Source organism: Megascapheus bottae, chromosome 18, assembly GCF_031878675.1.
Source record: "Megascapheus bottae isolate mThoBot1 chromosome 18, mThoBot2.hap1, whole genome shotgun sequence".
NCBI classification, from domain to species: Eukaryota; Metazoa; Chordata; class Mammalia; order Rodentia; family Geomyidae; genus Megascapheus; species Megascapheus bottae.
In genome coordinates, this window is record NC_143526.1 from 2,896,046 (window position 1) to 2,908,971 (window position 12,926).

Here is a 12,926-nt window from a genome sequence, read left to right on the forward strand (position 1 = left end):
CCTAATGCCAGGATGTGGCCCCACAACCTGGAGTACACTTGTTGGTGAGGTGAAAGCAGATAAGCTGAACTTTGTCCAGCAACTCCCCACTTACATATATCTTTCAGGAGATGCAAACACATGTATCCATTTAGATGAATCAGTAGTCAAGCATAGAGTCCCTTAGGCTGAGTACTAGAATTGCCCTTGGCTCAAGGCAAAGGCAAATACTTTTCTGCCATTGAATCATTTCTTTCTTAAATCTGATGTGGTATCTTGGGGCCCTGATGGTGGTATATTAAGATGCCTATTCCACCCTTTTATCATCTAAGATCCAATGTATGGCTTGTTTGATTGTACATAGAAGCTGAAAAGCTATGTGATACAGAAATATTTTCAAGGAATGTGATTTAGTGAGGCTTCCAGGGATTTTGACCACTTAGTAAAATAATTAACAGTATAGTTATTATAACTGACTCAATATTTTTTGACTACTTGGTATACTTATTCCCCCACAGACTTGATTGTGGCAAGTCTGCTGCTTTCTTGGAAGACAGAGGCACTGGATATTTTTGTTTTTTCTTTTAGACTTGCAACTCCTCTTTCAGCTCTTATCCAGAGTCTAGCAAATTGCTCTCACAGGACAACTCTGCAGGGGGCTTTAATGGGAGCTTATTTGCTATGTTTTCTTCCTTCTTTTCTTGTTTCTTTTCCCTTTTTTCTAAGCTAATACCAAAGCTATAACTCAGAAATTCATACTGTTACTTTGCATTTTTTGTGTAAGGCTAGTACTTTACTAATTGAGTAACACCTCCACTTCTGAAGTTTACCTGGTTAATTGGTGATAAGAATCTCTAGGCTTGGAGAGTCCAAGTTTGTACTAATTATTACAAATGAGGGAAAGCATTGAGCCTATGTTCCTTTGGGTCTGGCTTACTTCACTTAATATGATTTTTTTTCCAAGTCTTTCCATTTCCTTACAAATGGGGCAATGTTGTTCTTTCTGATGGCAGCATAGAATAGCTCAAAACATAGATACATTAGGCCATATAGGATAAGGCTAAATGAAAGGATCTCCAGGATATGGAAACAAGAACCATGTAATGTGGGATTGTTGTTCTTCATGCACTGTTATTTCTCATCTCTTTTGTTGTTCCTTGGTTATTCTTATATTGTTATAATATCTTATCTTGTTATGTGATATATTGTATATATGTTTATTGGTTTATTTGAAATAGGAAAGGGAAGAGAAAAACAAGATGAGGGGAAGGAGCTGAGGGAGGGAAATAGGGACAAAAATATGAGAAGGGTTATCAATGTGTGTGAAGTAATACACCCTCTTTCTGACAAATATAACTGTAACCTTTTTATTAATTACAATAAATATAATAAAACAGAATCTTTAGGCTTAAGTCTCCAACCTCATATGTCAGCCTATTGAGTTACAGTTACTTGTATGAGCTAAAGGCACCTGATGTTTGATTGTTTTTATAGGGTTATGAGCTAAGAGTGACTTTGTGGAATAGATACCAAAAGTGGTCTGAAGAAGATATAAGATGTAGAAATTATTGGAAACTCAAATTTCTGTCTGGAAGTAAATTTTTCTTGGCCCAGCTACATAATTAATGTTACTGCACTGTGTGGCTATACAACAGAGCTGAGCTACTTGAAATCATAAGCCTTTATTTTCTGGTTCTTACTGCAGAATGAAGTTGCCAACCCATGTCAGTTCCCTGCCTTCTGCATCTTTGGGGCTTGGCAAGAAGGGAGTTGAGGAGTAGGGAATTAGAGGGTAAGAGCAAGTAATCTGGAGGAGCATGCATTCTAGCTTGCTCCTAGGGTTTCTGATAATAGCTCAGTTGGACTTTGAAGGTCTTAGCTCCTGCCTAGCGGTCATTACTATAGTGATATCTTTTCCTTTGCTTTATACAGAAACTTTCTTCCCCATTACCTTAGTCCTGGGCACCAAAGAGGTTTCTGGTTTGGATTCTAACAAGAAAAAAGTGAAGTAAAGAAGTTAGAAATTAAAGTCATTTTTGATAATGAAAACAAGCTATTAAATAGGACAGTAAATGAGGTAATACAGAGTATGGAGGTGGAGCTCCCAAGGGAATAGGCATTTAGCATAAGTGAGAAACTGAGATCATCGCTCAACACAAAAACAAAAACAAAATCACACAAAGAAGATGACACAAGCAAGATAACATGGAAACAAAGAATGAAGATATTTCAGAGTGAAGAAGCAGCTGGTATTAAATTCATGGATGATGTCAAGTTCCTGGTACAAACCTTTAGGCTGAAGAGCAGTGGATGACAAAGGATGAGGACCTTTGAGGCTGAGCAGAAGCGAGCTTGTCCACAGTTCTGTGATGGTCAGGTTCTGTGCATGCCTTCAGACTTCTCATTGTGATTTTGCTCCTTTCTTTGCTCTTTTCATGTCTATACTAATTCAAATGGTTCTGTCTTGGCTAATACAGCATAAATCAAAAACCAAGGTTTTATTATAAATAACCAATACATAAACAAGAATGGCACAATTTGATATTCATTCATTCATATTAATTTATTTATGCTGGTACTGTAACTTGACTGTGATCTTCAGCTTCTGTTTGGCATTTTTCACTCAAGGCTGGAGCTCTACCACTTGAGCCACACCTCTATTTCTGATCTTTTGCTGGATAATTGAAGGCAAATATCTCATGGATTTTTCTGTCTGGGGCTAGATTTGAACTGCTATCCTCAGATCTCAGCTTCCTGTTGTATGGCTCAGGATGTTGGGTGTCAAATCAGAATAAAGACACCAATTTGAAAGGAACTCAGCAAGGCTGAACTCATAGCACACAAGCTCACAGCAGGACCTAAATGGCCAAGATAAGGTTTTTTCACTCTGCTCAAGAATGGCCAGTTTGAAGAGGGTAGGATGTCTTAACTCACATCCTCTGCTACTTTCTTTACTTGGTGATAATTGGCTTAGAATAATGAGTAGGAGTGAAGACGCTAGGCCAAAGCAGGAACTTTTAAGCATCACATTTCGATGGAAAAATCTGAATTAATCCCTATATGAATACTAATTCATATAGTTGTGGAACTATCCACAACACCCACTTATTGCCATTGTCCTAATACAACGATGAGGGACATTAGAACTGAGGTCAGTAGTCTTTTCCATTTTCCAACCAGCTAATGAGGGGGTCATATATCTCTGAATTTTTAATTGATGGTGCCATCTGGGGCTGTATTTTGGGAGATGAAGGTACAAATTCTATCCCAAGTCAGGATATATAATCCTCCTTTTCTTGTGGAATCATATTAGGAACCATCAGACTTTCCCATGCCATCTTGCTAGTGGGACTTAATTGTTCTTCAATCCCATTTACAACATGTTTCCCTAGTATAACAGACAAACTTGTTAGCCATGGTAGATCTAATTGATCCACCTTATAATTTGAAGAGAGTTTTTTTTTTAATTTGTCTGTCTTGAGGCTTGAATTCTGGATCTTGTTCTCTACCACTTGAGCTACAGCGCCACTTTGTCTTTTCTAAGTAGTTTGTTGGAGATAATAGTCTTACAGACTTTCCTGCCCAGGCTGACTTCAAATCATGATTCTCAGATCTCAGACTCCTGAATAGCTAGAATTATAGGTGTGAGCCACTGGTGCTTTGGTGTTTTGAAATGTCAGGGTGAGAAGGATAGCCAGTTGAAACAAAGTACAAGTTCTATTCCATTTGGCCAGAAAAGCCTTAAGTAAAAAAGTTCCCCACAGTACCACCAAACATTTATTCTAGACTGCTAAAAGACAGGCTTTTATTATATCCAAATATATTTCCCAGGAACTCTGAATTTTCCCATTCTGCCTCAAAAGGCAGTTATAGGATGGTGAAGTAACTGATTCAGGTGGATTTAATAGACCATGGGAAACAGTAGTGACATCATCCTTCAGGAATTGTTGCCTTGCACGGTCTTGTCTTGGAAGAAGGTTATCATGCATACCATGCTGGCTGGATCCACGATCCATCCCAATGGGAAGGGGACAACCTAAGGCCTTGGTCTATCTGCCACATGTGCATAACAGAATATGCAAACAGAATATTTTATCCATCCTAACTATGTATTTGTTTCACCAACAGCTCTCATATGTCTTAACATTTCACCCCTTTCCCTTGAGGCCTAGGAGGCAATGCTGAAAGTAGGACATCTGAGGGCCCCATAACTCCCTTTAATCTAAAACAGAATTTGCCTATCAGATTGTGAATACCAGTAAGAGAAATTTCTAACATGCAATAGGTAAATGCAAAAGGATCCTCAGTTATAGAGTGAGGATCTATAACCATGACCAGGGTTTATCTTGTTCCTCAATTGTCTATGTTTACTCCTGTTATGCCCCTGACTATACTATGGCAGATAATCACCCTCTGGGACTTTAAACTTAATCTTGAAGATAATTTTTTTTAAATCTTTTTGTCTCTCCAAGTCATCACAGGGAGTAATAGCTAGACATCAAATTAGAGAGTTACAGGGGAGGAGGTTCTTGGGAATGCTAATGATCTTAAGAGAACTTCCTTGATGGAAGAGAAATAATGACAACCTGGTCAGTATTTATAAAGTAATTTGATATCTCTAGGACTGGATGACACAGGCCACCACCCTGTCACAAGGGCTCACTTTTCCCAAGGAGAGCAAATCTTTTCTACAGTATGATCTTTCAGTGCTGAGGAACACTTGAAAAGGTCCTTCCTAGATCACTTGGAGTCTCTTGCTTTCACGGCTTGATCAGGATGCAATATTGAGGCTTGTATTGGTATACCACCAAGATATGCAACCTGTACCATCTATCCTTGTTGCCTGGAGGCTGAGAATATAATGAACACATCAGAACTGAACTTGGCACACATAATAACTTTCTTCCAAGACAAAAGAGAGGAGAGCAGAAGAACAGCCCAGATAAGGGAGATCTCCAAGTTCATGAGTTTGGAAATACATTAAAGCTGGGCTTTTCCTTCTTGAGATGGTCCCCTCAAGGCCTGTTTTGCAGAGTAAACAGCCTCTTCCACCTGCTTTGCTAGAGTATAGATCTCTGGTCACATGTTTTGAGAATGTCACATATAGCTTGTGCTGCCCAATGGCTCCTCAATTTAGGTTTAGAGAGTATTTTTCTGCCATCCATCAGTATCCATTTCCTTCTTGTTTGTGGATAGTTAGTCCCTTATGAGTTAAATCCCTCAAATAACTGACCACCAAGAGAGTACTAATAAGCATGTTTTTTCTTGCTATGGCTCATGCAGGAAGTTACCTGATTGTTGCAATTTTAGTCTGGACCCTATTGTCTGGGCCTCTGTATTGTATTGCTGGATTCCCTCCAGTTCTAAGCCTATTGCCAGCTGTGAATGAATGCTGGTTTAACCCAACTTGGAGCCTGCCACAACAGGGCAGCAGAACATATCTCAACTAAGAATGACCACCCAGGATTTCCTCAGATGTGAAAGATCTGATGATCTCTCGTGTTGATAAATGTGGCTTGGGACGTTGGGATATTGCATAGGAATAGTAACACCAAACTGAAAAGACCTGTGTAAGGTAAATTTTCCTTCTGCACAGAAGAATGTACCGGTAGCTGAAATCCCAGCAAGCAAGCACACAGAGCAGCACGTGGACTTGTACTTTTTCATCCATAATACAGTGGGCCTTGCCCCTCTGCTGGAATTAGCTAAACTTTAGTTTACAATTCAGTTATGACTAGCTAGTTTTTGAAGAGGGTAGGATATCTTAGACTGGAAGTCTGAACTCAGGGCTTGGTGCTGTCCCTTAGCTTTTTGGCTCAATGATAGCTCTCTGGCACTGGAGACACATCTCTACTTCTAGCTTTTTCATAATTAAATGGAGATAAGAGTTCATGACTTTCCCATCCAGGCTGGCTTTGAACCACTGATACTCAGATTTGAGTCTCCTGAGAAGTTAGGATTATAGGAGTGAACCACTGGTGCTTGGCTTTGTACTACTATTTTCTGTTCCATGTGCTCCAAATAAAACTTGGAGGCCTTCCTGTCCTCAGGTATGGCTATAGAGAGATGGTGGTGGTTGCAATTAAGCTTTAGGAGATTCTTGGTATCATCTAGTGTTTTATAGATAAGACACTGCAGCTTTTTATTTCAGTGGGAGAAACTCATTTTCTGCATTCATAACTCCTTCCAAAGCTTTAAAAGTCATCCATTATTATCACTTCAGGTAGTAAAACATATAAGCTAATTTTGGGTTACATTTTATAATAAAAATAAACAAAATAAGAAATAAATTATAAATAAACATTTAACCTGTCATCCTACCTTTACAGAAAGCTGAGATAAGGCAAATTATAGTCCAGGCCAGACTGAGTAAATTAGTAAAATCATTTCTCAACCCAAAACACTGCACAAAGTGGCATGTATTTTTTAATCTCAATACAGAAGATAGCTTAAATAGGAGGATTTGGCTTAGGAAATATGGGCAAAAATATCTAATCTCAAAAATAGTAATAGACAATAGGGAAAAACCTAGATACATAAGGCCATATTGGATGAGACTAAATGAAAGGACCTCCAGGATATAGAAACAAGAGCCATATAATGTATGATTGTTGCTCTTAATGTACTATGTTATTTCTCATCTCTTTTGCTGTCCCTTGGTTATCTCACATTGTTACAGTATCTTACCTTGTTATCTGATATATTTTATATATGTTTATTTGTTTATTAAATAAGGTAGGGAAGGATGGAAAACAAGATGGGAGAGGGAAATGAGGACAAAAACATGAGAAGGGTTAGCAAGTTTGTTAAGTAATGTACCTTCTATCTGGCGGATATAATGTAACCCTTCTATTAATTACAATAGAAATATATTAAAAAAGAAAAACATCTATTTACACTTACAGAAACAGTTTGTGATTGTGTTTTGAATCTATAAACTGGATTTCTTTTGGCTTTTCTGTCAAGCATGCTGTAGTTAACTTATGTAAGTTATTTTTGGTCTTCTTAAAGCATTCATATACAGGCCAGGCCTGTCATGAAGGCATTTTGCCTTCATTCTTTGTGCTTCTGCCTCTCCTCTGTCTCTTCCCTCTTTCCCTGTCCCTCAGGGCTGCTGTAGAATTGTGGCCATCTTGTCATCATTCCAAATGGCATAGAAGGGAGAGATATTCTCTAGTCTGGCCTGTATTACAGAGTGTTCTTTCTCACCCACTTCAATGCAGCATTGAGCATCTCCATGTAAGAATTTCATCCTCTTTGGAGTGCTCAGTCTGCTGCTGTGTGGTTGAACAGTATAAGCTCAGGGCTGTTCTACTTTACTATTTAAAGCAATTTTATGAGACTTTTGTCTAGTTGGAATTTTATTTTCTCTCAACTTATGTGATGACTTGATTTTTACCTGTTATATGAGGTCTATATGGTAAGATCAACCTGTAGGATTTTCACATAATGTAAGACAGAACCATAGTTCAAGTATATTTTATTCATGAAAAGTATTTATTGTTTATATCTCATTGAGAGCCTAAGGTTTTAGTTGGATTTCTGTCTCAAGCAGTACTGGGTGCCATGGGGGAGCCGAGAACCTTGGTTGATAGCTGTAATTCTGTGCAACATAAAATGGAAATAGAATCACAGTGATTACAGTAGTGGTAGCAAAGTCTGAGTTTGATAGCTCAGGTACTGAAGCTGGACAGCCTTTGTTCAAATCCTATCTTTACTACTATGTGCTCACTTTCTGTGTTCATAGGCAAATTACTTAGACTATTTACTCCTGATTCCAATATAGAAAAACTATAAAGATCAAATGAATTAACAAATCAGACTCAGTAACACTGTTAAACAGTCATTATCGATTACTATTTATACCCTCTCATTCCTGACAGGATTGAACTTTGAAATGGAGGCAAGAATTTAATATGGGATAGTTGTCACCTGGAACCAAGATAATTTTTAAAGCAATTAAGAAGCTAATATATTCTTGCTGACATTGTAAAGTGACTAAATATAGGACTGAACCTTTAAGATGATTTGAGAATAGTTTTCCCCCTAACAATCATGAATGAATAACAAGCTGTCTGTGTCTAATATTCTGCTTTTCAGGAAGAATATTACCAAAAGAGCCACTTTGCCAAAAAGTGAGTTACAGAGATTCCAGAGAATATTGTTCCTCATATAATTCTGGACTTCAGTGCTTAGCTGCTTTTTATTGCTTTTTTTGTTGTTTGTTTGTTTTTTTTACTGTTTGCCAATCTTGGGGCTTGAACTCAAGGCCTGGGCATTGTCCCTGGCCTTCATCAAGGCTAGTGCTCTACCACTTGAGCCAAAGCACCACTTCTAACTTATTCTGTTTATGTGGTACTGAGGAATTGAACCCAGGGCTTCATACATACTAGGACACCACTCTACCACTAGGCCACACTTCCCGGCCTGCTCAGCTGTATCTTTTAAGTAACCATATTCTCTGATTACCTTCTAAAGAAATAGGTAACTACAAACATGATGTATTGATCCTATTTTTTTTTACTCTTTTACCCTCTGAGCACCATATGCACAGGAAAAGCCTTCAGAAATTCCCGTTTTGGGGGGATGGATGAGGGGACAGTACTAAGTCTTGAACATAGGGCTTCCTATTGCTAAGGCAAGCATTCTATTACTTTAGGCACACCTCAAAGCTTGCCCCCTCCCCCTGCAATTTTAATTACTTTAGGGATAGGATCTTGCTTGGAACTAACTTATGACTGATTTGCTAATGTATGTCTTTCACATAGCTGGCTTTACTGATATGGACCACCATGTCCAATGTATTGAGACAGAATTTCAGAAACATTTGACTCAGGCTGGCTTGAACCAAGATCATCTTGATCTTTGCCTCCTGAGTTGCTAGGATTACAGCTATGAGTTTTGACTTAGGCTCTAGAAATTCTTTTAATTTTATACTTTAGAAAGCATAAGCATTAAGTGCCTGAACTTCCTACTGCCAGTAATTTGATCTCCTCAGTGCTTGTCTGTTGTTGACATGTACTTTTCCTTGGAATACATGATTAAATCTAAGATACCTTTGAATCTTCATTAACTAACATGTATTAGCTGATCAGTCATTTTTCATTGAATAAGTGCATGAAGAAATGATTTTAATAACTGGGTCTAATCTACATCAACTACAAGTCTAAAAATTGCTTTCAGCCGGGCACTGGGGGCTCATTCCTCTAATGATAGTTTCTCAAGGGGCTAAGATTTGAGGATATCAGCTCAAAGCCAGCCTGGGCAGGAGAGTCCCTGAGACTTTTATCTCTAATAAACTATTCAGAAAAAAAAGCCAGAAATGGCACTGTAACTAGCCTTGAGCACAAAGAGCCTTAGAGACAATTCAAGCCCCAGGACTGAAATGAAAAAAAATTGTTCTCAGCCAGGTACCAGTGGCTCAGACCTCTAATCCTACTACTCAGGAGGCTAAGATTTGGTGGATCAATGATTGTTGCCAGTTTATGCAGAAAAGTTCACTAAGTCCAAAATAATCAGCAAAAAGCAATCTGGGGAAATTATTAGTGATAGAATTCCAGCTAAGCAAGTAAGCTGAGCAACTGAGGCTCTTAGTTCAGTACTCAGCACTACCAAAAACCAAGTCAAAACAAAAGCAACAAAACTATTCTCTTTCCTTTCTTCCTTCTGTATCTTATTTGCAGATGTGAACTAGTATTGCTAGTCCTGTAGACCTACGTTCTACAGTTGTGTCATTTGAATGCTATGGAAAGCCTACAGGTGACACTAAAATTCAGCACATGTGTCTTTCAACAAATCTAAGTGTTCTGTCTACCCAGAGAAAGACATGCCTTCTCTCCCTGGCATGACAGTATTGCTCACTGGATAAGTCACATGTCCCCTGGACTTTCTCCACTTCACATAGGCATCTTATGTGAATGCTTTTGCTCAGGGAAGGGCACCTTGACATCGCGAGGAATGACCTAGGAATGATGGTGACACAAAACCTATGCTTCCATTGCCCTGTCCTGTTACCTACAATTCTAACTACTCAGGATTGCAATTTGAAGCCAGCCTGGGCAGGAAAGTACATGAGAATCGTATGCAACTAAACAGCCAAATCCAGAAGTAGAGGTTGGCTCAATTGGTAGAGTGTCAACCTTTAGGGAAAGAGTTATGGGATAGAAGAACCCAGGCCCTGATATCAAGCCACAGTACTGGTATACATGTAGGTCCACACACCAAAGTCTGTTTGTCATATTTTTTCCTCTTTATACATATTTCTGATCAAGTTTAATGGCATTAAATTAGGCACAATAAGAGAGCACAAACAGTAATGACAGAACAACACACTGTTATACAAATTTAGAAATGTGGTATCTTTCTCACAAAATCTTTTTGTACTATACACATTCTCTGCTTGTGATAATAGACATCACACATAAAGAGGCACTTTATGGCCTCTCTTAGCATATTCAAATGGCCAAGATGACTCTTTTCATACTTTTAATTGAACTACAGGGATTTTTTTTTGATGATTAAGATAACTAACTGGTGTATAATACATACAGTATGGACATGCTGAACAAAGGAAATATTCATGGTTCATATTCTGGGCGAGAGACAATGTGGTGTGCAGCAGGATGTGACATTTCACCACACAGCTTAGAATGGCACAGACATTTCAAATTATGAGTTGTTTATTTCTGGGATTTCTCATTTAAAATTTTCAAATCACAGTTGACAACAAATAACTAAAAACAGAAAACCAAAATCATTGATAAAGAGGAACTACTATGTGTGTGTGTATATGCACATTGGTTGGTATAAAATATATGTAATTTTAAAATATATTTATAAATCTATGAGTATAAAATAATTTTATAGTTATTTGTATAACACGTTCATTTCAGGAAATTGCTCTCTGTGATTGTGGATTAGCAAGTCTGAAAATTGCATAGCAAAACTATGGGCTGGAAACACAGGCAATTCTTCAGGGATCTCAAATATTTAAAGGCCTTTAATGGATTGGATGAAGTCCACCTGCATTGCTGACTATACTTTCGTTTACAGTCAACAGATTGTATATCTTAACTTTACTTAGAAGATACCATCATGGCAATACCTCTGTAGTATTTAGTTAAATATCTAGGTATTTAAATCTAGCCACACTGTCACATAGACTAGTCTCCATGCCTACATTCTGGGGGGCATAGAATGATATTTCCAGGATTGCATCCTGTAGAGCATTAGCACAGGGGCCCACACACTCAGTAAATATTTCAGTGAATGTAATAAATTAGTTCTAACTCCAGACAGAACAGGAGCTGTTCTTGCACTGAATAAAATTTAGAGCAGCTTCAAGGTTGTATTTGTCAGGAGTCTACAGAGACTAAGCAATAAATGACACCAGTGTAAGGTGTTCACTCACAGAGTTGTTGAGGTTAATCTTGCTATCTGCTATCCACAAACTGGATAGCAGAAAAGTTCAAGGCATACTTGGAAAGCCTGACAGCCAGGAGATGGTGTTCTAAATTCTACCAGAGCCTCAAGGACTGGGAACCGGAGGTGCCACAAGCAGGAGATTATGAGTATCTAAATTCCTGCTTTTGGCAGAGGGAAGGTGAACTGCAGTCTCTTTTACCTGTCATATGCAGGCATTGAGTGGGTTTATTAGACAACTCACAATGACAGGATGGTCTCTGAGTCCTCTGGTTCAGATGCTAATCTCTCCTGGGCATCCCCCAAGGAAAGTGCAGAAATGATCCTTATCAGCCATGCAGGCATCCTGTGACCTAGACAACTTAACACACATCAGCGATCACAAAGCCTGGCTCTTGCATTAGGTCCTTCCAAATTATTGTTGTAAAAGCGGTTGTGTTTATAATATTGAATTCTTTGTCATCATTATCCCCCAGCATGTACTTCAAAACCAATAAGCTTCATCTCCTTCAGTCAGGTTTACTACAGTATCTATATTTCTTTCAGCCACTCTTCCCTTTCTCTGAGTCTTAGGTTCTCTACTTGTAAATTGGGGACAATAATTCTATCTATTGTGGGTTTCTTCCAAGGTTTAAGAGTATAAAGAAGGGATGACACTGATCAAGATGCAGAAGCATTGCATTTCACTTTCCTTGGGTAACTTCAAACTGTATGGTGTGATATCGCTCTGCAAGCTGGTATCTGGAGAGGAAATTGAGAGATATTGCTTGCAGTGGTGGGGAACAGTAGCTTAGTTATGTAAATCAAATGAAACCTGCTTGTTGGCATGTGTTTCACAAATCAAAAGTGCTCTGCAGGCTTCCTGGGAAGCAATGGCCCTGTCTGCTCTGGATCTTGATGAAGGCTTTGGACTCTCCACGACTCCTGATCCTAAAAAGGTGGAAACTAGAAAGTAAACAGTTATTTCCCATTACTAGAGGCTCCTGAAGAACTTCATTTATCCACAGAGATGCCCTTTTCTTATGTACACAGCCATTTTGTAGAGCTGGAGGTATTACCTCACCATATATAGCTTCTCTTCTTATTCCTATGAATTGTTCACTCACAATTTAAAAGTTTTTCTGGTCTTATGATCATGTGTACAAATTCTTTTACCCTTCTGATTCACTGTGCTGTATCTTAAGTACCTTTCAGATTCACTTCATAGGTTCATTTACTCATTCATTCCCATTGACTGACTTTTTGCTGTATTGAGGTTTGGATTTTCCCTTTAATGCTGGACTCAACCACTTGTGCCACATATCCATTTCTGGCTTTTTTCTGGTTAGTTGCAGATAAGAGTTTTGCAAATTTGGCTTGCTTTGAACCATGATCCTCAAAACTGAATAATATTTGTTACATGTAGATAGAATTAGTATAAAGTACCCTTAGATATAAGTGAGTAGGAGTCTTTGTAATTAAAAGTCAAATCTGTTGTGGAAATATGATTATGAAAGAATACTAATGAAACTTTGCATTTTATGTTT

The 12,926-nt window shown here is 38.3% G+C and overlaps 1 long non-coding RNA gene across 2 annotated transcripts in view; it reads left to right on the forward strand.

The window, feature by feature from the left end:
• LOC150050010 (uncharacterized) overlaps positions 1-12,926 on the forward strand; it is a 258,763-nt gene that overhangs the window by 79,343 nt on the left and 166,494 nt on the right. The window lies entirely within an intron of this gene.